The 25,849-nt window shown below is 36.3% G+C and overlaps 1 long non-coding RNA gene across 1 annotated transcript; it reads left to right on the top strand.

The window, feature by feature from the left end:
* Positions 1-895: 895 nt before the first annotated feature.
* Positions 896-25,633, top strand: LOC140613490 (uncharacterized). The gene is made up of 3 exons (XR_012014496.1): positions 896-1,285; positions 1,622-1,731; positions 24,822-25,633. It is a non-coding gene; the product is annotated as an uncharacterized lncRNA (long non-coding RNA).
* The last annotated feature ends 216 nt before the right edge of the window (positions 25,634-25,849 follow it).

Below are 25,849 nucleotides of genomic sequence, written 5' to 3'. Positions count from 1 at the left end.
CCATTCTCTCTCAAGTAAATAAATATTTTAAAAAAATGCAAATATAAATTGTCAATCTCTATGGAAAGTGATTGCAACATTTTGGCTGTAGATCTTAGGTTGCTTTTTAAAGGAGCTTAACATATCATAGAACACTAGATTTACATGAATACAGAAAATATAGAAATAGAAGAATATGAGAAATTGATTTTAAAAACAGCATCAGAGTCACTAAATCCCCACATCGATGCAAGAGGAGAGTGGGCTAAGACAGGGAGCAAGACAAACAGGTTGTAGGCTCATAAAAATATACCGTATCACTACACTACTGCCCTGCTTCAAAGATCTTTAATGCTGCTGTATTGTGCTTCACTTTTAGGAAGCGTTTCTGAAATTTGGGAACTCTCTCTTATTGCTCCGTTGTTCTTATTGAAAAAAAAAAACATTTATCAATTAAATATGTTAGATCAATACAGGACAATGTATCTAGTTCGAAGTTTCAGCTGAGAAGAACCCCCTTTTGTTCCAATTGAGTGACATTTCAATGGAGATCTTTAATGAATGCACAGGGTATAGATAAAACAATTACAGACTTGATTATTGCCTCCTGCTTTTCCTTGAGCCATTGATGAAGAAAGGAGAGACTCCAAGACAATCGTGCCATCGAAGGCTGGAGCTTTCCTAATCCAAGCAGTGCATGAAGGTCGCATAGGCAAGCTGTGTTCCGTTAGTATTTTTGGCTAACAAATCAGGGCCTTTCATTAGGTTTGGCTGAATGGCACAGAAGACTAATTGTCTAACCATCATGATTTTCTCCTTCCTTCTAAGAGAACCCTCTTCACCACCACCCCCATCACACACAGTTATCATAGGTGGCAATGTGCCCAGTTAAATAGTCCTATTTCTCAGTTTTCTTGTGGACATGTGTGGACAATGAAATAGTAACAGAAGTGGAAGGATGGAGATGATCAGAAAGCCCTTTTGGCCTTAATTGTTTTCTTCTTCCTGTTACCTAGAATGTTGGTGTCTTGGCTTAACGGTTAGCAGCCATATTATGAGCAGGAGAGAAAGGCCAAGACTACTATGCAAGCCACAGATGTAACATATTAAAGTAACTGCTGAACCAAAGCCAGAATCCACCTACTTTTGGATTTCTGATCAAAGAGAGTGAACTCTTATTAAAAGATTACTCTCTTCATATAGTCACTTTACTCTTAATCGAGTGTTTATAACTGTTTATAACTGCCTAATCCGGTTACTGACTTGTACACGAGAGGATAACTGATCATACAGGTACAACAGAAAGGTAAACACTGGGGACCTAATGTGTTACCTAGGCTGTCCTAAAGTTATGACCATAAGGCGTTTGTATTCCTGACAATAACTAAATCGAATACCCAGGTATTTAGGGATTATTGGGATATCTAGGCACAGGCAATATATTTCAAATTATATAGCCAAAAGCCCATTATGCCCTCAATTCAAACACAGTCTTTTCACTTAGCATCTAGCTGTTCTGCATATTTATAGTCAATTTCTATCAGCTTGTTTTACATTTAAGGCTTATAGGGCCCCAATACTTGGAGATATAACTTTATAATGCAGGAGAAAGTTTCTTGTGTAAAGTGGCATTTGTTTTCAGGACCCTGGTACAAAAAGAAGAAGTTGTCCCAAAGACCCACATCAATGCTGGGAAGATCCTGAATGTACCAAGGTCCATGCAACTTGAAGAGCCTGGTTAACACACTGCAGGTACTAATTTCTTCCTTACATCACCTTTGGAGGATTGTTGAAATTGAAATGAATGATGTTCAAGTTTTATTTTCATTTTCCCTCATGAGATGACATGACTTAGATTTTTACTAATATTTGGAGAAGAGATGGCTGTAAGGAGGCATGCTATTTACACCTGTAAATTATATCTGTACACGCACACATTTACACATTATATCTGTATACATACACATTTACACATGCACCTTGAGGAAAGCCTATGAAGATGTATGTAAAGTCCAAGAGCAGGGTGGGGAACAATGAGAAACTGGACATGTGACATTCCTGCATACTGTGTAGATGCCATTGATCAGCATTGGCAGGCCATGAATGTGACCTACTTCCTGAGAGTTGATGGTATTGTTCTGACCCACTCAAGCTATGGAATAGTGAAAAGCCATCTGGCTCTTTTGGTGCCGTAAACTCTTATCTCTGGCTTTTCAGGCAACATGTTCTAACCAATTGAGGTTAATCTCAAGGACAACATGCCCCGTCAATCAGGACATTTAATTTATAAGTAAACAGGAAACAATGGAAGAAAATTATAGAAGGATGAACTCATCAACAATCCCATCTATTGTCCCTGGAAAAGTGTTTTGTTTGCTTTGGGGGAAGGAGTTTGACTTCTCTGTCAAGGAAGGTCCCTTTAATTTGTGTATTTATTTGCAGAGCCTATGTTTTAGGTGAACTGTGATAAAATTCTGAGACCCCCAAAAATACGCCTATATGATATTACTTCCTACCAATTTTTATACATATAGGGGATTGTGGAAATAAATGAGGCTTCTGTTTTTTAGATTCAAGTTGCAGAGAGGGTATTTAGTGGATAGTAATAGCTCCATACGTCAAAAGCGACTCATAGTGATAAAGTGCTAAAATCTTCTTAAGATCAAAATTATTCTATATGTTCCTATTAAGGACCTAAGATGCACTGGTGCTTGTTCCTCTCTTTAAATAGATATTAAAATAATTTTTTCTTGTATCAGACTACTGAGAAATTATTTTTGTACTTTCAAATGGTTTCAAATCAGTTTTCTAATTGTCATCACTGAATTCTGTGAGCTGAGTAGGGTTGGTATAACCCTCACTTAACTCACATGGAGAATAAGGTCCAGATATTTTAAGGTAACTTTTTAGGGTGACATTTTTTTTTCCTAGTAGCAGAGTTGTAACTGTAAGCCAGATAGCCCACTCCAAGTCCTTCAGTATTTTCATTTTTTTCAAAAGCATCAATGATAAGCAGTGCAGTTTAACCATCCCCTTACTTTTATTTCTTAGATAATTAAATTTATTAAAAGCCAAGTCTTTGTTGGAAACAATTCGGAGAATGCATCTTTTATAATGACAAAATGACCTTAGAATAAGGCCATTTCTTCTCCAAGGAAACACTGTACACAGTGTTGAGATTTAAAATGCAGTATAGCTAATTCCATAAAACTATGTCCTTTTCAAAGAGTTTATTTGAAATCCACACTCAACCAAGAAATCTAGATTCAAGGAACCCAGTGAAAACAGCAAATGAAGAAACTTTAAAGATCACTGTAAAACTTTAATTCACAGAAGCTTAGAACATTTTTTGTAAATTTCCCCCTTGTACCCGTTTAATTATAGGATCTCATGAAAATTTCTTTCCTGAGTGTGAAATTTAATTAATTAAATTAAATTATTTAATTAAGTTTACTAATGCTGCTCTCATAAATAAAAGTAATTCAGAGATCTGATTCCCACACTTTTACTTTGTTCCTGGTTCTGCAGCAAGTTCTCTAGAAAATCTAGCTAAAATAATTAATGAAGGGTGGTTACATTAAACCACAGATTTTTAATGCAGATGGAATAGTCTTCTGTCAGAAGATGCTGTCTAGGACTTCCATAGCTAGAGAGAAAAAGTCAATGCGTGGTTTCCAAGCTTCAAAGGACAGACTGAATCTCTTATTAGGGACAAATGCAGCTGGTGGTTTTTAGTAGAAGCCAATGATCACTACCATTCTGAAAATCTTGGGACTCCCTTCAGAATTATGCTAAATCTCCTCTGCCCACACTCGAAAAATGGAACTAGGCCTGGAGGCCAGCACATCTGTTTACAACATTGAGACCTACTGTTCAAAAAAAAGATCCTTTCAAAATATGACTGCTCACTGACAATGCACCTTGTCACCAAAGGGCTCAATGGGAATGTACAATGAGATGGATATTATCTTCATGCTCTTAATAAAACACCCATTCTGTGGCCCATGGATCAAAGGAGTGGTTTGACTTTAAACTGAAAACCTTCTGAAAAGGATGTGCCTTTCTAGATGTCATGAAGGACATCTGTGATTCAGGAGAAGGGGTGAAAACATCCACATTCACAGGAGTTTGGAAGAAGTTGGTTCTAACCCTCAAGGATGACCTTGAGGGGTTCACGACTTCAGGGGAGGCAGTAACTGCAGATGTGGTGGACATAGCAAGAAAATTGGAATTAGAAATAAAGCCTAAAGATGTAGCTGAATTACTGCAATCTCATGACAAAAGTTAAATGGCTGAAGAGTAGTTTCTTACAGAAGAGCCAAAAAAGTGGTTTCTTGAGAGAGATTCTACTCCTGGTGAAAATGCTGTGAAGACTGTTGACATGACAACAAAGGATTTAGAGTATTCCATAAACTTAGCTGATAGAGCAGTGGCAGGGTTTAAGAGGACTGACTGACTCCAATTTGGAAGAAGTTCTACTGTGGGTAAAATACTATCAAACAGAATCACATGCTACGAAGAAGTTGTTCGCGAAAGGAAGAGTCAACGGATGTGGTGAACTTCACTGTTGTCTTATTTTAAGAAATTGCCGGAGCCACCCCAGCCTTCAGCGCCCACCACTCTGGTCAGTCAGCAGCCATCACCACTGAAGCAGCACCCTCCCCGCTAGCTAAAAGATTATGACTTGCTGAGAGCTTAGGCGATAGCAAACACTTTCTAGCAAGAAAGTATTTTTAATAAAGGTATGTACATGGTTTTTTAGACATACTGCCTTTGCATACATAACAGAATACAGTTTAGTGTAAACATAACTTTTATATGCACTGGGAAACTAGAAAATTCATTTGACTCACTTTATTGCACTATTCACTTTATTGTGATGGTCTGAAACCAAACCTGCAATACCTCTGAGTTATGCTTGCATATATTTTATATATATAAATAGTATATAATATATATGAATATATAATAATATATATTTATATTTTTATATAAATACAAATATTTATATGTATATTTATTGCATATATATATATATATATATATATATGCCGGTTGTGTATATAGCTAATAAAATATAGTTGAAACTTGGACAGCCCCGATGGCTCAGCGGTTTAGCACCTGCCTTCGGCCCAGGGCATGATCCTGGAGACCCGGGATTGAGTCCCACATAGGGCTCCCTGCATGGAGCCTGCTTCTCCCTCTGCCTGTGTTTCTGCCTCTCTCTCTCTCTGTGTGTGTCTCTCATGAATAAATAGATAAAATCTTAAAAAAAAAATATATATATATATATATAGTTGAAACAAAGGGTGGGGCGACCTCAATCTATGTGATCTTAGAACACTGGTGTTTTAGCATTTGAATTGAACTGAAAAATCATTTTAAAAGTAATAGCTACTTTTTCACGGAACCCTGCAGTGAATTCTTTTGTGATATGAATAATCCCTTCCATACTGCAAAAGCGCATCCTCTAATTCAGATGTGTGATCAGGTTTCATTAATTGAAGCACAGCTATACAGGCATGACCTTATCTTTGTAACAGCTGTCGAATAAATAAATAAATTCTTATTTGCAGTAAGTTTAATTCCATCCCTCCTGGTTCAAGTGCAGATGTGCACTCTTGCCACAGAACAGCTCTACACAAGGTGTCAGACAGGTAAACTTCTGGGAAATAACAGTGTCAGACAGATCAGCCTGGCATAAAGCTATCAGCAAGGAGCCCTCTTTTTGAAATTCTAGAATTACCACGCTGCAAATGCAACTGGATTTCAATTATTGGCTACAGCCTTTCGAGAAGTGATGTTTGGTGGTGGGCTCTTCCTTTTTTTCTATTTATACACAGGGAGCAATCACTGTCAGTGTCATCAACATGAAGTGTGACTGGCAGTGATGTAGGAATTCTGAGACGGACACATGGGAGACAGCCACAGTAGAAGCTGCGAAGAAGGGGCAGAGTGTTACAGGTGAGGTGAAGCTAAAAGTGACAGGTTTTTGGCAAAAGAGAGTTGGATGGAATTAAAAAAAAGAGAGAGAAAGAAGAGGCCCTAGGATTTACAATTTAAGAAGAGGCGGCAATGCACAGAGAATAGCTTTAGAGGAAGAATGAATAGCTCTGCCTTAATACAAAGCAATACATGCATAAATGTCATTTTCCTCAGGCCTTTATGAATAGAAGCTTAAAAAAGGATAACAAGAGCCAAACAATAATATCTGATAGTATGGAAAAAAAAAGTTTGTTTTAAAAGTCAACAGATATTTTCTCCTCTATTGTGTTTTGAATATTCTACAAAAATAGGAGTCTTGATCTTTTAAGAAATTTGGTCTTTGTAGACCGATATGGAACAAATAGGAAGTTGATAGTTCCTAGTAAAACAAATGATTCTTTTATGAAATAGAGATACTGACTTCAAAGCGCATGGAGTTGGACAGGTACAGACATGTAGAAAATCATGAAATGACTTCATTCTGGCTGAGAAAAGCTTAGTGCAGAGAAATTGGAAATCTCTGTCTCTCTCTTTGTACTTGAACCTGAGCTGCATAAAGCAGAATGTCAGTCTTTTTTTTTTTTGTCAAAAAAACAGGCTAGGGTTAGTTTAACAGAGTTAAACATACACTAGCGCAATAAAAAGATCACATTTTATAGCTAGAAGATACATCCAAGATTATTTAGTTCACTCCTTTAGTTTCAAGATGAGAAAACTATGATCCAGGAAATAAAAGTGAGATACAGTGTCTTAGAGGTAAGTGAGCAAACCCTATATGACTTAGGCATTTGTTATTTTAGAAAGCTAAGCATATTTTAAAAATTGGTAATATTTAGATAAATATTTCTTTCCTTGTGGGCTGGTGTACTTCCCTGGTCTTTCTAGCTAACCTGTCAGCCTAAACTGTTGAAATGGGCTGAAATGCATAATCTGAGCCAGCAAGCCAAAGTCTGGATCCATTGAAAGAGTAAAATGTCTCCAAGCATTATGGAAAAAGTTGATGCTCAGCAATTCAGAGAGCAAGGGTGATGGATAAAGAATGAGAATCAGCTTCTGTACAGTCAGACATAAAAGAAAAAGAAGGGACTAGAGTCTAACTAGGAAGACCAATCACAAAGCCTGAAGAGGTCATAGAGGTAGGTCCAAACCGTGGTCCCACTGGGGTTTAACAGCTTCCAGGACGGATGAGTGACATGATGGCAACTCTGTCTTTGCATGAAGGATTCTCCTCAGTATACACTGATAAATGCTAGCAAGGAAACATCGCTCTCCAGGGCGTGATAGCTCTTTATAATTGTAGGATGATCGGTATGCGACAGATCAAAGAATGCGTGCAAGGGCAAACACCCACATATTGTTAGAATTCATTTTACCTCTAAAAAAAGTGATAGCTTCTGAAGATCCCAATTTCTCTAAGTGAGGGTGTAAGAATGCAAATTGGAGAGATTTTTGGCAGGATTAAATTGTTTTACATAAGAAGGAGGATTAGGGGGGAAAAAGATACTGGAAGCTGAGGGAGGCTGAACAAGTTGCATAGAGATACAGGATAGAGGGAGTTTGGGGACAGGAGTGGGAGATCCTTTGAAATAGAGAAAGAAGAATAGAAGGTGGGAGAAAGAGAAAGCAGAGGTACGTTTGGCAGAACTTTGATTTATTTCTGTGCTGTGGGTTGTAACTTGCTTCTGTGTTCTCAAGGAAGCACTTACTCACCACTGCTTTGGGGATTGGATTTATGCCACTTATTCGCGTATGTGGAGGTGCTGAGGCAGATTTCCAGGTGCGCAGGGACAGAGGGCACAGCCCACACTGCAAAGGGTAGAGAGGTATACATGGGTTGTCATCAGAGGAGAAGGGCTGCAAAGAGGCATGGTGACCATTTCAACAACTTGTTTATACTTTCAAATTTTACCCCATATTTTAAGTATTTTCATTGTCGTGATTTTCAATAAAGCCCTTATTTTATTGGAAAACAAGTATATGGAAACCTGTGCTCCAGCTTTACATCTTATCTGTTGGAAATCCAGCCCTACAGAACATGAAACCTTAGGACTGGGGGGGGAGGGGGGGGATTCATTTAATAAAGGCATAGCGTTTGGGGGAAATTTAAAAAAAAAAAAAAGGATAAAAAGGATAATCAATAGATCTCAGCTCTCTTGCCAGCTGAGACTCAGGAATAGCTGTTAGATCAGCTTTGTTAAAAGGCTCAGTACAAAGGGGTTCAGCGGTCAGGGATATCTCATAAGGGGCAGGGTGTGTGAGGTTACAGCACCCTGGCCTCATGCTTCCTAACCCTGGGGAAGAAAACAGTATCTAAGCAAACCTTTGGAATACCCCAGTTTTCAAAAGCCATACAAGTACCAGGAGGATAAGGACCAGAGAGTCATAACTCCTAAATAATAATAACTCTAAATAAGGAATCATAGTTTTGAATACATTATCAATTACTCTCTTGACAAATGTGCACAGTAGTTCTATAACCAGAAGTCATATGTAAGTTAATTAAAAAAAAAAAACAAAAAAACAACTGTATACCAAAGCAGGGCTTTTTAAAAGTTTAGGAGAACCTTAAAAAAACTCTTAACACCAAAATAAAAAGCATATTGCTTGAAGACGAGAGGAACGGACAAAATTTCTATTGTAACAATTTTGTGGAGTAAACATTTAGACAATTACAGCACATATAAAATTAACATATGTAATATATATATATAATATATAGTCTAAAATAATCCTACAGAGCTACGTTTATGTAGGTTAAACAATGCAGCTCTACGAGACCATTTTACAAATGCCGCCGGGTGTGTGGTTTGAAGAGTATACTCAACAACATAATACACATTTCTACTGAGAAAATAAAACAGCAAAAAACAATGGCACTCTCTAAACACATGGACAAAATACACACACCCATACAAAGTAAATCTCTGCAAAACTCTTTCTGGTTGAAGAATTATAGAAAATAAAGAAGTAATTAGTGCTGACACTTTTTGTGGAGTGTTCATTTATTCAAATATTAAAGTGTAACTTTTCTGTGTATGCAATACTATTGTGCATGCAGTGTGCAAGATCAACTTTTTCTCATACCGTATGTGTTATCAGGGTTTCTTCATGATTTTAGGTGATGGTTTATTTTATTTATTTTATTATTTTATTTTATTTTATTTTATTTTATTTTATTTATTTTATTATTTTATTTTTTATTTTTTTATTTTATTTTATTTATTTTATTTTATTAAAGATTTTATTTATTCATTCATGAGAGACACAGAGAGAGGCAGAGACACAGGCAGAGTGAGAAGCAGGCTCCATGCAGGGAGCCTGAATGGAACTCCATCCCAGGACCCCAGGGTCATGCCCCAAGCCCAAGGCAGATGCTCAACCCCTGAGCCCCCCAGGTGCCCCAGTATATTTTACTTTAAAAGACAACTTGGCATTCTAACTATTGTTGGTATTACAACCCCAAACTGCTTTTGCTGTCCAAACTTACTTGTTTTATTTTGACCATTGCATAGATAGGTATCTATCTTGATTTCAAAAGCTAGAAATGGACAATTTATTAAAGTAAGATTATTTCTTTCTGACCTCAGAGCCAAAACTGGGATGGGGGAGAAGGGTGTGGAGCCAAACACTAGCAGTGCTTCACAGCGCTGCATTGGTGACTCACATTTTTGTTCAAATCACATTTTTTTTTAAATGACCTGTTTTCAGGATGAGATGTATCACCATCAAGCTTTGGTTTTCAAAATTGCATGTCTCATGAGAACTAAGAGAAAATCTGTACTTTAGAATCAACATAATTGTATCAGAGAAAAAAAAAAGAGACTAAATGCTGAACTATTTGCCTTGTTTTTTTTTTTTTCAATTTTGCAAAGCAAATAAAAGCATTTTATTCAATACTGAGGTGCACTGATTTTTTAAAAGAACTATGCCAAAATATGCAATTGCCCTATTTTTAGAATGTCAAAGTAGGGTAGGAGGAGAAACTGCTCTTTCAGTTACATAGGGGCAGAGTAACGTTAATTGGCCAACTAACACAATCTCTAAAACACAACCATTCACAAAAGAACCAGGCAAACTTGTTAGCTATGTTTGAAGATTTGATAATATTGAAGAACTTGGGGCTTCAAATGTCAAAGAGAAGGATTACAGATTATTTATATTTCAAATATTTGTTGAAACATGCCAAAAAGTACCACAAAATTGTCTTTATTTTATTGATGTGACAAAGTGCCTGGGGGACAAGCTTCTTTAATTTGACTTTTTTGAGGGAAAAAAAAAAAAAGTTCAACAGCCTTCCTGTAGGATGAGCTTAATTTTTTTCTTATGTTTTGACTGAACATACCATTTGAAAGTTTATAATTAAAAAAAAGAGTAGATAATCATTGTGAGATTGCTAAAATTATCTTTACTCAGTGACCTTTTCTTTGATCTCAAATCCATGCAAGGCAATAAAAGATTAGCCATGATGAATATATCTACTGTCAGTCGTACTATAGGTAACAAGATAATTTTATTCACGTTACTAATTCTACTTTCTTTCATTGCTACCTCTCTATGTAAGGTTTTTTTTTTTTTTAAGATTTTATTTATTTATTTTGAAGGCAACAGAGAGAGAGAGAGGGAGAAGTAGAGGAGTGGAGGGAGAGGGAGAAGCAGACCCTCCCCCAGCAGGGAACCCCATATGGGGTTTGACCCCAGGACCTGAGACCATGAGCTGAGCCCAAGGCAGACAGTTGACTGAGCCCCGCAACTGCCCCTCTGTCCATGTAGTTTTAAGGCACAGTAATAAAAGCTGGTTTCATAACTCGTATAGTTCAGCAACTTGCATGAAATAATAAAGAAACATACAATAAGCCAGATCAGTGGGTGTGTATTTATAATTAATGGAAGGAAACTGCTGCTTGTGAGAGCCCTCACTCAGCCCCCAAGTGTTTCCCTAAAAATGAACTCTCATGGCCAGGCCTCTTTGCAAAAGGTACAAAAGCAAGATATTTTGGTCACAATTTTAAAAAGTTATCTCTCTTTCTAATCCAGCTTTCCATCTGCCACGTGACTGATATTTACAGAATTGGAGAGGTATGAGGAAGTGATAAAAGAAAATATACCTAAAAATATATATGAAGAAAAATGGCATATACTTCACATTTATTAAGTGTTTGCCACTCTGCTGGGCTCTTTGGAGAAGATTTCTTTTATCTTTCAGTAAAATACTGTGAATCGTGTAGTCATATTGTTTAAAGGAAATTATTTTCAGCATAGAAGTACTTATGTTTATTAATTAATATAAGAAAAATACTATCTTATTTTAATCTCTACAATGTTTGAACTTGTGACTTTAATGGAATAGCAATTCCTCAGTGACAGATGAGACAGAAAGAAAATATATAATTCATTCTAAAAGGTACATTTTGTTTGTTTTGTCCTAACCACTGGTTCAAGTAAACATTTATTTATTTATTTATTTTTTTCATTTATTTTTTTTTAAGATTTTATTGATTTATTCATGAGAGACACAGAAAGGCAGAGACACGGGCAGAGGGAGAAGCAGGCTCCCCGCAGGGGGAGCCGGATGTGGGACTCGATCCCAGGACCCTGGGGTCACATCCTGAGCCAAAGGAGATGCCCAACCACCGAGCCACCCAGGAATCCCTCAAGTACCAATTTAAATTAGGGAAACAAAATGGAAAAACATCAGAAATGCTGGTAAACTATTTACTTAGAGGACTTTTGGATGATAGAAAGCAAATGGTATTTATATACAACGTACAAAGTTGTTGCATCTATATAGTCTGTATCTATATATCTTATAAAATAAGATAAGGTGCCTTATAAGGTACCAAAAACAATTTAATCTTTCCAGGGAAAATGTGGAGACACCACACATTGGAAGACAACAAATACACAGGACAGTGTCTGTTTAACACTTAGTAGTAGTGAAACTCCAGATAGATTTGTGTGCCTTTCCCTCTGTCTGCAGAGCACATACCAGAGAGTGGGTTACATGCAGGAAGAAGATTCTTAATGGCCACATTAATGCTAAAGACAGAAACAGAAAAGAGCTTCACAAGACTCTACAACAAATTTAGAGCAGAAAAAAACAAAAACAGACCAAACAAACAAACAAACATGAGAGACTCCTAACTCTGGGAAATGAACTAGGAGTGGGGGAAGGGGAGGTGGGAGGGGAGTGGGGGTGACTGGGTGACAGGCACTGAGGTGGGCACTTGACGGGATGAGCATTGGGTGTTATTCTGTATGTTGACAAATTGAACACCAATAAAAATAAATTTATAAAAAACAAATAAAACAAAATAGCAGCTCCACCATGAAATGAAGTCTGCAATAGTAAGTACTTCATACATAAAGGCAGGTTTTGGTTTGTTTTAATCCAAAGATTTCACACCATGAACTGAACACTGCCAGAATCTGAGGAAACAAAAGGTGAAGTATTAGTATGTGATACATGTGACTACGTGTCCCGAAACTCTCTCTCTCTCCCCGTAACACACACACACACACACACACACGCACATGCACACACACACACATCTGTGCACTTAGCTAATGGGATTGATTTGGGGAATGGAAGAAATGGGGCAGCTGACAGGCTTTTCTCCTTTTTTTTTTAACCTATGTTCATCTTTAAAAATGCATATTGCTTCTGTTATGACCATTTTCTCTTAAAATCCTATTTTTGCATCTGTGTGCATTTAGGACTGTCACTTGCAAAGCTGCTTTCGCCTCTGACCACAAGGGGGTACCCTCATTGCACATTTTGGCTGTACAACCGGTTGGGCTGTGATCCTGACAATTGTGCAGGCAGATAAATTTTATTTTTGGCTAATTTCAAGTCTAAATCTGTTTTGCTATTGTTTTTTTTTTTTTTCTTAACCTCCGACCCAAGGATTTGACATCATTGCATTCCTCATTGTGAAACGTTAAGCCACTTTTTCTAGTGCTGTTAATATTCGAACAACTTGGAGAGTCTCCTGAAGGGAACAGAAACCTGAGCCTAAATAGCTACCTCTAATTTTGCATCAGATTCTTGTTCTCTTCAGGAAACACATAAGCCCTCATAGGTATATGGAATTAAATTATGTCAGTTTAATACAGTTGCTTTTACTTATTGTCTATTTAATGAAATATCTGACATTTGATATGCCGAATAACATACTATACTATTTGAAATATTCAAAATGTCCATGTGAAAATAAAATCTGTTAGCCCATTTAATTTAAAATTATTATTTTCACTAGTGTAAAGGACTAATCCTGTATTTGTTACTCTATTATGCCATCTTAAAACATTCTTAATGCACTTCCATCTGAGTTTTGTATGATGATTACACTTACACGTGACAAAAAGCTTGTCATGAAGTCCTAGTATGGCTTCCCTTACCAAAATTATGACATCATCATCAATTGAAATTTACACAAAAAATTGATTATAATATTTTCATGAGGGCAATGAGAGTACATGAACTCCATTTATTTTTTGTATTTAAGCAATTATCAAGGCACAAATTCAGGATATTTAATAAATGATCAATATAAAACTACAGATACAGTATTCAGTTTTAGAAAATGTCAGGACTAATTTTGGAAGACCTCAAAATGTGAAGAAAAAGTTAGTGGGTCTGTTGTGGACCTTGTCGTTTCAGGTTATCTACATATTTCATTGGTTTTGAGATATTTTAAATTTTTATAAGTTATAGAAAAATGATTAATGCAGGTAATTTTTGCCCATAAAATGGAAATTAATTGTTCCCAGTGGAATGCAAGTGATTTTTGCCCTGATGGGCCTTTTTTAAAAAAAAATGTATTTGCAAATTCATTTCAGAATTTATTTCCTATGTATGTGTGCTTCTCTGGATTCTCCTTTGAATTGGTTTTAATGGTTCCCACATTCATCATCAAGTTAACATCTTTGACACATGTTCACCTTATATTTGTGAAAGACATGACTTTGCCATTAAATTGATGGTTTAAATTAATGAGTGAGGATTCAGATCAACAAACACGATCAAGTTGCATTTAAACAGGAACTATGACAAAATTTGAAAATCATTTTTATAAAAATTCTCTAATAAGACTTGCCTTTTAAATGTATCAAAATACATCTTTAGTTTCACCTAAATAAGCCCCTAAATGAGGCATTTTCCTTACTCAGCCATGGCTTCAAGAGCTCAAGTGCAAATGCTAATAAATCCCCACAATCAATATCAGTGTCATATATATTTTTCAATAATTTAAAATAAAATGCATATGCATTTTAGATATCTGCAATATATTTAGATAATAATATATGTAGAAATATATATTCATCCTGTTACAATATGATTCAATCACATTTTTCCTCTGCTCCCCGTCCCAACTCACTCTCTTCTGAATCCTATTGCAACCGTCTAAAATGCACATTTGTACTATAGCACAGGTATGGAAGATTTATTTCCTGATGTTCTCAGATTTGTTTTTCTGATGCCATAGTTATGTTTTGATATATGACTGGTACGACGTTAAGCGTACTTACAAGAATAGATCCTTGGTTTTAAGGTGCTATATGTGAGTGCAAAAGGGCTTATTCTCCCTGGAAATGGCCCTCATTGCAGAGTCATTTAAAAATTTCACCTTCAAAGAAATATTATTCTTTCTAAACTGAACAATTCTTGGGCCTCAGTACATGACAGCTCAACTTCTGAAGTCAGATCTATGTGGCCAGTGGTTAATGGCTGAGCAGCATGAAGGTACAAGCCAACAGGGCAGCCGCCCACGGCAACAATCTTGAGTGAGCACTACGATGATGTCCCTGGGCTGCTAAAGCACCACTGGGAATATGAGATGATGAAGAAACTTTAGTTACGAGGCATCAGAGGATGTTAAGATGGGACTCTTAGAGACAAAACATTCAGTGGTACATAGCCCACATTCTAAATCCAGTACAAAACCTCCCATATAGGACTTATAAGGCAGGTGATTTTCAATAGTCCCTTAGGCCAGTGGTTTGGAACTAAGGTCAATTTTGCTTCTTAAGGGACATTGGCAATGTCTATAGACATTTTAGGTGGTCAGTGTTTGGGTTGATACTGGCATCTAGTGGGGGGAGGTGGGGGAGGGAGGATATGTGTTAAACATAATGTATTAAAATATTATTCAGCCCAGGGCACATGGGTGGCTCAGTCAGTTAAGAGTCTTTCTTCAGCTCAGGTCATGATCCCAGGACTCTGGGATCGAGCACAGCATCAGGCACCCTGCTCAGGAGGGAGTCGTCTTCTCCCTCTGCCTCTGTTCCTCCCTCAGCTTGTGCTCTCTCTCTCTTACTCTTTATCAAATAAATAAATATATTTAAAAAATTTATTATTCAGCCCAAAATGTCAGTAGAGCTGTTGTTGAGAAATCCTGGCTTATCATAACAGTAGTCTCTTGGTTATAGAAGGACAGAGTTAGAGAAGTCAGGAACAACAATTCATTTGGATTAAGATTTACTTGGAATTTTAATCTCCACCATGGGGAGAGGTTCTCTTTCTCCAAATTTCGTTTACAGTGTTTTCAAAGAGTCGGAAAAAAAATAGTATTTGTCTCCTGAATTTGAAGAGTCAGAGAGACTGGCAATTGACCCATGTCTGAGAAGAAGACATAAATGAAGTCGCACGTACAGCCAGGTACTCTTTTAGTCAAGTGAAAAAAGGTCACCACAAGCAGGAAATCAGCAATTTTAAGACCAAAGAAAATGAGGTACTGAGGAGTTGTGATAGAATCCTTCAGAGAAGTGTTCTGATTAGATCTTTTAGAAATGGGATCCTGCTCAAAAGTGTATTATGGATTGGAGAGGGGACAGGTCTTAAGGAGTCAGCCAGATTAGGCACAGCTTGTATTGAAAACTTTACAACTGAGTGATTTCCAGTGATTGAGGAATTCTTTTTCCCAAAAGTTCAAAAGAATGCCCTTAGTGAAAGAACACTTTCAAATTTAAAAGCAATAATGTTAAATCACTATGGTAATTATCATGTAGCCCTCTTTCCTCTCCTCCCTTCTGCTGCTGTAGATCTGATGAAGCCAGAGGCAGCCTAGTGAGGAGTGACCTGACTTCCCCACTTCATTGTAGTCCTCTCTGCTTAAAGCAGAACAAAGTCAGTAGAGAAGAATCACATTTTAGACATTTTTTAAAAGAATTGTATTTACTTTATATATATAAATATATATTTATAATAATATATAATACATATAATATATAAATATAAATATATAAATATATAAATAAATATATATATATATATATAGAGAGAGAGAGAGAGAGAGAAAAGAGAAGAGAGCATGGGAGGAGGAGGTAGAAAGAATCTGAAGCTGACTCCGTGCTGAGCTCAGAATCCAACATTGGGCTCGATCTCATGATTGTGAGATCATGACCCAAGCCCAGAGCAAGAGTTGGGCACTCGACTGACTGAGCTACCTTGGTGCCCCTGGACATTTATTTTTAATTGCAGGACTGAAACTGATTTGAAAACCAAATTTATTTTGGAAGAATTCTCAGGATCCAAATATATGCCAGAAGTTAGGGAGTTTATTCAAGACACAAGGAAGAAAGAGTCTATGATGTGAATTTGAAAAGACAGTGGAGGAAAGGAATCAGTTGCCTTCTGTTTATATCATATACGCTGGAAACAGATGATAGAGAACTCATCTAAGGAAGGTGGGTCTAACTGTAGGATTTTGTTCTGCTAAATGAAGTATAAAAGTTTGGGTCAAGAAACACAATTTTCTTTTTTGTGTGTGACACTTTTTTGTTTTTCTTTCATAAAATTAAATAATTTTAAGAATATCCATTAAGAAGGGGAGCTCTTTTATCACCCTTCCTGGGTCTTGGTTTGGTCCCTTCCTTTCTGGGGCAATTCACTTGTATTCCTTGCTGCATGATTCTATGTCAGCTTATTTCTTAGATTTCTCATTTCTCATTTCCTTCTTGCTCAGTACTCAATTTTTTTCTTACACTTAATTTTTGCTTTGGACTAATTGTTTCATCTACTGTCTGTATAGGACAGTTCTTAATGCATTAATGATAAAATTTATTCTTTTTTAAAATTTATTAATTTTGGGGGGACACCTGGTGGCTCAGTGGTTGAGCATCTGCCTTGGGCTCAGGGTGTGACCCTGGGGTCCTGGGATCGAGTCTGACATCAGGCTCCCCACAGGGAGCCTGCTTCTCCCTCTGCCTGGGTCTCTGTCTCTCTCTGTATCTCTCATGAATAAATAAATAAAATCTTTAAAAAAATTATTAGTTTTTTCAACTGTTATTTATGGACCTCTATGAGAAGAATGTTCAAAGGTGGATTAAATAGCTCTAGGCTTTTCCCTTATGGAGATACAGTCTATTAATGTAAACATAAAGAGCCCTAACAATGCACTTGCTATTGTCCTAGGCATTAGGTATACAGAGGAGAATAAAACTAACATTGACTCAATCATCACAAATTTAAAATCTAAAAGCATAGTAATAGGGAATCCCTGGGTGGCTCAGTGGTTTAGCGCAGCCTTCAGCCCAGGGTCTGATCCTGGAGTCCTGGGATTGAGTCTCACGTCAGGCTCCCTGCATGGAGCCTGCTTCTCCCTCTGCCTATGTCTCTGCCTCTCTCTCTCCAAGTGTCTTTCATGAATAAATAAATAAAATCTTTTAAAAAAATAAAATAAATAAAAATAAATAAAAACACAGTAATAGTGGTAGGAAAACAGTGAATCAAGGTAGAAAAATAATGATCCTGACATCAGTTGGAATGTTTTTAGTGTCACAAATAAGCATGATAATTTCGGAGGGTTCTAGTGGACACTCTGTATTATCAGAAAATTTATCTGAAACTTTCAAATAAGGCACAAAGGTGAGCAGCAAATCTTTCCAATGCCATAAGGGACCAAGGGTCAACGATTATGTAGGGAGAGGTCCTTAGTTTAGCTCCTAGTGTACTATTTATTAGAAGTCCCAGATGTTTTGTTAACAGTAGAGATGCAAATGATTTCCCTTTGGTAGAAGAGATAACCCCAAGGGTTTATGGTCCTATTTGACATAAACAAGTTTTATATCCAATCCAGAAATCTTTTCCAGCCTTGTTTATATACACCAAATCTGTAAAGCTCTCCAAACTGGCCATGATATCTACTTGTCCTTTCATTATATAATAGTTTAAAATAATTAAAAAAAAAGAAATAAATTTAAAAAAGCTTTGATGACCATTCATTTCATATGTATGTGAGTCATGATTTCTAGCTCTTTGAAAATTATACCTAACAATATCAACTTTAAGGCAAATACTTTTTTTTTTTTAAGATTTTATTTATTTATTTGAGAGAGGGAGAGAGCATGAGCGGGGGAAAGAGATAGAGGGAGAGGAAGAAGCAGACTCCCTGTTGGGTAGAGCCTCTGATGTGGGGCTCATGCCCATGACCCTGAAATCATGACCTAAGACAAAGGCAGACACCTAACTGACTGAGCCACTCAGACACCCCACAAATAATTTTTTTTAATTTAAAAATCAATTAACATATAATATATAATTAGTTTCAGAGGTAGAGTTTAGTGATTTTACAGTTGCATATAACACCCAGTGCTCATTATATCACGAAGGCAAATACTTTTTATAGATTTTTGACTCATAGGTATTTATTTCAATCGAAAATGGTTATTGAATTTTATCAGTTTATTATCTATAACATCTATCAATGTAATAATAAAATTGTCTTTTTACTTTCTTAGTGAAATACTACTGATAGCTCTTTCAGTGTTAGGCCACCCTTATAATTATGAGATAAATGTTTTAAAACTATTATTTTAATAAATTCTTTGATTCGATTTGGTAATTATTTATAATTTTTGTACCTAAATTAGCACTTCAGATTCTTTTATTTTAATTTTATGTATCATACATTTATGATACAAAATATTAAGGTTTGATAGAATTTTCTTTTTGGAAAATTTTAAACCCGTGATTGCATTTTCACGTTTTTTAATGGATATTGAACCGCTCAATTTTTCTACTGGATAAGAGGTCACTTTAAAAAATACAGATTGTCTTTGTACACTGTCCCTTTAATCTGGATGATCATATTTATTGGTATAAAAATATACATAGTATTCTTTTATTAATTTAAATGTATCTACATGTAATTCCATCCAGATGGGTGTTCCGTATATGTTTGTGTTTTATTTCATATGAGGAATAATTGTAGGCATATTTTTCTGTAACTTGCTAGTTTACACGTCTCAATTTACAGTATGCCCCCTAATGTTTCCATGTCATATATGTAAAGTGCCTTCATTTTCCTTTGTTAGTGCGTGTTTCACACAGAACTTTCATAGTTGATCTGTTATTATTTTTATCGTCATTCTCATTGTGTGTATTATGTCAAATTCTTTTGACTTCTTCAGAAGAGGAATGCCTGCATGTTTTTTGTTTTTGTTTTTTTTTCTGCATGGTTAACTTTTAACTTCTCTGTCTTATTTTAATACATTTATTAGTTATTTTACCTTGCCTTCCCTACCACACATTTTTAATTACAACCTTTTTTGACAAATTCTTATCCTATATGGTTGTAAATGTAAAAGGCTTGTAATATTCAGTGGGTAGGGAAAATAATGTGCTGTTTTGCCATTCCTTTTCATTGCACATGGGTTTCTAGTGTTTCTGCCCCAGCTCTGATTTTCTCTAGCCTTTTTTTTTTTTTTAATTATTCTTTAAGAATTATCTTTGCTTTGAGTAGGAGCAGTAAAATGGAAAAGTAAAATGACATATTTCCACAGAAGGATTACGGACTCTGTAATCACATTATGCTTCACATCACATTTTAAAAGTAACAATTAGAAGTGATGACAGAAAGTTCTACGGAATATATATTACCTCAAAGTGAAGCAGGCATATTAGAGAAAACACTGGACAAAATCCATATTCCCACAACTTGATTTTGCATGCTAGCCAAAAAGTGTTAACACATTGTCAATAGTCTGAATCGGCATGTTTCTGTATTGAATAAACGACTTTTTGTCTCCAAGACTATTTTAGGTTACAAGTAACTCATTTGAAAATAATTAAACAAAAAACCAGGAATATAGGATATCCTAGATTTCAACTGTAGCAAGTTCTTCCCAGGGTCTGCAGCCAGGTCCTAGGAAGCCACCAGCAACTGAGACAACTGCTCTTTTTTTTCTTTTCTTTTCTTTTCTTTTCTTTTCCTTTTCTTTTCTTTTCTTTTCTTTTCTTTCTTTTCTTTTCTTTTTCTTTTTTTTCTTTCTTCTTTCTTTTCTTTTCTTCTTTTCTTCTTTTTTCTTTTCTTTCTTTTCTTTTCTTTTCTTTTCTTCTTTTCTTTCTTTTTCTTTCTTTCTTTCTTTCTTTCTTTCTTTCTTTCTTCTTTCTTTCTTTTCTTCTTTCTTTTCTTTCTTTCTTTCTTTCTTTCTTTTCTTTTTCTCTTTCCCCTTTCCTTTCTTTTTCTCTCTTTTACTCATGGCAACTTATCCCTTATCTTACTTACTGTTTTTATATATACCTCATTTATCATTCTGAAGAATGGTTTTCTCTACTTCCACATGTCAAATAACTGCTTTACAGGTCTTGTTTTCATAAGTGATCAGTATGCATTCATAAGCATGTCAAAGAAAAATTGCCCTGGAGAGGTTAAACAAGCAATGAAGAATTAATTTATCTAAGACTATTGTAATAGGGGAGAGAGACTGACTTTCACTCCACTGAAACAAAAGATAGTTTTTGGGTTCTAGTTGAGCTAGTGGAAAAGCATGTGTCAATGCTTATGGAAAGGCTGATCAATAAGGTGTGTTGAACATGATGAGTTATTCCTGGATATCTACAAATGTTTTCCTCTGTGATTTGGCTATGTTTGCTAATTTGTGCCCATTGAAGTTAGGCTCTTCACCCTCCAAAGAAACTGAGAGGTACATGTATGATCTTCCTTGATGATAGATGGATGGCTCTTTGGTTCTTGAGAAAAATGTTCCTGGGTCATAAAACTGTCAAGAAGCTTGGAGAAGACTTACATACATATTTTAAAGGGACAGAAAAAGAATTTTTAGTTGTAAGTTTTCTAAAGTAAATGCTCTACAGAAAGGGAGTTCAGTGGCCTACAGTCTGGACATTATCTATCAAATGTTTAGTCAAACTGAGGGGAACATTAAGGCCCTCTTCATCAAATCCAAAGTTGCAAGCATCTTTCAATCGGGATTCTAGATTCTAGTTGAGTATGTTGATTTCAGTTGAGTAAGTAGATCAGCTCAGATGAAGTCTAATGTTGAACCCAGGCCTAGTCAGAATTAGCTGTTCAAGTAATGTGACATGGCTTTCAGAAGAAGGTAGTTCTCAGAGGCATAGGGTATATAGCCTTGCAGGTCTGCAAAGGCACCTACCGCAAACATTTGTTGCATTGCTGCTGTGAAATGATTGTTATTTTGCAAGCCTAAAGCATTAAAGTTATATTTCCCAACAAGCCTGTAGAATAAGAAATTTTAAGAAGCAAAGATACTGAAGAGCCTTAATGCTATGCAGGCTGAAAACAGTTGACTCCCCTAATGTAATGCTCTGGAGGGGTGGGAGCACCTATAGAGCAGTCTATTTCAAAATGCAGCCCATAGACAGCAAACTGTAGACTACAATCCACTGCAATTATAGGCATGCTTTTAGAAACACAGCCAGTTAACAGAATGTCCATAATAACAATATGCAGTTAAACCTAGAAAAAAATACATAGTATATGTATAATCTAATCTGTACCTAGGAGTCTTCTTAACTTCTCTAAGACTGAATCTCTGAGATTTATCACCCAGAGAATGCTATATGATGAATCGATGAAAATACTGATTGGTAGTCTTTCAATAAACATAGAAGTACATTGAATCAAGAACTCTGTATACACAGAAGAAACAGACCCCAAAATGGCAACTGTAAAATCATATGGAAGAAGAAAATTAGAGAGATGACAAGAATGCTGTGGAAAGAAAATGGAGGGTTATGTAACCTAACAGGGCTGTTGGGAAGAAAAGGACAAGTTCTCTGAAGGAACTGATCCTGAATGGAACAAGCAGGGGAAGACAATTGCAGACAGAAGGTCAAAGGCAGTAAAGAGCCAATATGGTGCACATCGAAAATTGCAAAACTTACTGAGCAACAAGAAATCAAACTGCATATCAGGAACTGTGACTGAAGAAGTAAGCAAGATCAAAGAGGGTTCATCTATGTCTTATTAAAAATTCTAGAATTTTATATGCAAATTATACCACATAATGTTAACTTGTGGAAACCTACATTAGCTCTTGCACTTGTTCCTCATGCTGTTTTCATCATGGCATTCTTTGAAAATAATAAAATTCACGCAGCACCCTTGATAGAGAAAAGGGGTTGTTTGCTTGCCTCACCCCCTCTCTTGCCCCCAGGCCCTATCCTGTTTCTCCAAGGCTGAGGATATCAATTGGCAGAGTTGTGCTGTAGCTGTTCAGTTGAAGGCTCTGAGATGCCACCAGGTAGAGGGAGGATTGAGGATTATAAGCCTGAAGGCGAGGAAAGAAGTGTGGGCAAGGTAAGGTCTATAAGAGCTCTCCTCAGATACTGGGAAGCATGAATAAGAGAACTAGTAAATATGCAAAAAGGGTAGGGATACATCAAGAAATATTTAGGAGATAAACTTGACAGAGCTTAGTGATTGATGGCTCTACAGAATGAAGGATAGGAAGTAATCCAGGAGGGCTCTGCTTTGTCATTTAATAACAATGCTAGCATATTTTACATACCAAGGGCTATAGTTTACCCACATTTTATATTGACAGTTTGACCCAAAGTGGGAGAGGGGAGTGTCAGCATCAGCAGAAACCAAGTTAAAAAAAAAAAAAAAAAAAAAGGGGTGAGAAAGAAATAAATAGATCATGGAAGAAAAATAACATAGAGACTTAAAATACAAAGGATATTTAGATAACAACTAATTCTAAAAGGTCAAAGTGGATGGAAATGGGTCTCAAAAGGTAGGTTTAACCCCGTTAGGTAAAACCTATAACATTCTGTTAAAGAAATGGTGAAGAGAGGCTGCTGAGACTGTCTCCTCAGACACCTCTGGAGGGAGAAGCATGATTAACTTCGCTGCTTTGCTGGACTCAATATGCTCTTAGGCTTCTCAGACAGTTAAAATCAAGTTCAAAGGTTTGGAGTATATGTCTCCACCTCTCCTCCTCTGCTTTCCTGTGGGGGTTGACTTCATGTCAGATAAACTGTTGCCACATAGTGGCAATATAACCCTTGACCTCTGATTCCTTAATAAATGCCATCTTAGAAAGAGATCTTTCCTACCTTTTAAAAACTACTCTGAACATAGGAATATGAATAATGTAATAATAGACTTATGCTAAATTTGTATACTTTTCTAGACTCACAGACCCCAAACAAGTATTTCATAGATCAGGGAATAGCACTAGGTCTAGTTATCTTCCACCATCTATAGAGCCATCAAACTCAAAGCTGAACTTCTCTGAATGTACTGAGAATGGTGTCTGAATACCCTGAAAGTTTCATCCTATCCAGGGGAGTAGCCTGGTTTTAGAGCCTCCCTCAGTATGAAGGCGGCAGATCCCCAGGAGTTACCAAAAGAAAGGGTTGAACACTTTACCAAAGTATAGTGATGCCAAACGGATTACAATGACCACTTTTAAAAGAGGTAATTTCATCATTTAGTCAACACACATTAGTGCATGTCCAATATGACTAGAGGTTCCCAATGTTAAGTTCTGGATGCATAAAGATGAAGGAAATATACATACATTGGTCCTACCCTTATAGAGTAGATTTTTTAGGGTATGACAGAGAAACAGATACCAAGGTGTAGAGGAGTCCTCTAAGGTCTAGGATCTTATGCCTCCTTTACCATGAAAGTACCCCCTGTGGTTTCTTCTGCTTACTAACCACATACATAGCTCAGAGAAGGATGACTGCAGTTGAAGATCGATGATGAATGAGAGCTAATAATATATTTTTTAAAGATTTTATTTAGTTGAGAGACAGACAGAGCATGAGTGGTGGAGAGATAGGGAGAAGTAGACTTCCCGCTGAACAGGGAGCCCGACTCTGACTCCTGGCTCGATCCTAGGACCCTGAGATCATGACCTGGGCTCAAGGCAGTTAACCAACTGACCACCCAGGTGCCCCTATTTGGAGCTAATAATATTTCTAAGAATTTCTTGGACTCTTCAATTTTAGGTATCCAATATGAATAAAAGTTGGCACAGCTGCAAGATTAAATATTTATACTGGCCACAGTAACTCTATAACGGGTTGTGCTTATTTTGCTACTACCTGCAGACAAGAATCAATAGAGATTACCTCTAAACCAAAGAATATTTATCTCATCTCACTTACTACTTGCATTATCGAGGTTACCCTTTTTATTGGACAGGAAGCAAGTGAGGCAGGTGAGGGAAGGACTCTTCCTTTTTCACCACTGTCCTCAGCAGCGAGCTCAGTGCCTAGCACATAATAGCTGCTTACTGCAATGTAGATGGCATGAATAAGCAAGAGCAGCATTCTCAGCGCTCAGTGAAGAAGCACTGCCTTCTTCCTCTTTCCTTATTGATTCACACAGGAAATGCAGTTTTATTTTGAAAAAACAAAATAGAAAAAAAAATATCCCAAAGAACAATATAAATCTGTCTCCCGAATCATCTTTGTTTCCAAATATTTGTACACTTAATTTTCAACCAGGTACATAATAGCTGGAACTTTTTTTTTTTTTTTTCCTTTGCTCTAATAAATAATGAACTTTGTGAAATCTAAGGGGGCAAGACAGCCGCCAATCATAGGATAACTGCTTAAAGCTTCTTTTATTGTTTTTCAGCTGGTGCCCTTTGCTGAAGGATATCTCCTATGTTCCTCTGTGGCAGAAGCAGAATCAAAACATTTCATTTTATGGAAGCAATTAGACACACATCTGTTCCAGAACTTACATATTAAATGTTTGTCCGTATAGACCACGTGAATTTCAAAACATCTGTAGGCAACAAGGGAGGTTTTAAGTCATACTGATGTACAAGAACATGTTGTGGGATTTGGTCCTCTTTCACTTTGGTTCAATGGAAACACAACTTTGATTCCCTGGGTAGTTAAAAACCTATGGTTACCTCTGCTAAAACCAACCTAGGAAGGATTATAATAACTTTAGCTTTTTATATTTATTTAACATGTGGTTTCAAAATGTCTTTTCACTTCTATATCCCTAGCATTGAATGTGGTGTCTATTCAATAAATAATTGTGGAATGATTAAAAGAATATATATGTGACAATAGGAAAAACAAAATTGTTGAGATTCTAATATGTGTGAATATATAGACTTCATTTGAGGATGAAACCTGATTTTATCCCATATATTAATAATTAGAATGATAAAATTAGTAAAATAAAATCAAATATTTTTAAACAAACATACACATGCAAATAAATAAGTCACATACATGCAAAATGCCTATTAGCTATTCATTATCCCACCTATATATATATTTAAGACTTTATTTATTTGAGATAGAGAAAGAGAGAACATGAGTGGAGAGGAGGGGTTGAGGGAGAAAGATAAACAGACTCTGTTGAGCAGGGAACTCTATGGGGCTTGATCCTAGGACCCTGAGGCCATGAACTGAGCTAGAGGCAGATGATTAACTGATTCAGCCACTTAGGCACCCCAAAAGATATAAAAATATTTAATGTAAAATCAAAGAAGGTAAGAAAATAATTTTATACATATATATATTACCTAAGTGAGATGATTATATATATTTATAAATATATATATATGCATATATATATAACATAAGTGAGATCATTATATACTCTTTAGTGTGTGTGTGTGTGTGTGTGTGTGTGTGTTTAAT

The sequence above is a fragment of the Canis lupus genome, chromosome 21 (assembly GCF_048164855.1).
Source record: "Canis lupus baileyi chromosome 21, mCanLup2.hap1, whole genome shotgun sequence".
NCBI lineage: Eukaryota > Metazoa > Chordata > Mammalia > Carnivora > Canidae > Canis > Canis lupus.
This window is presented reverse-complemented; position numbering and strand designations above follow the sequence as displayed.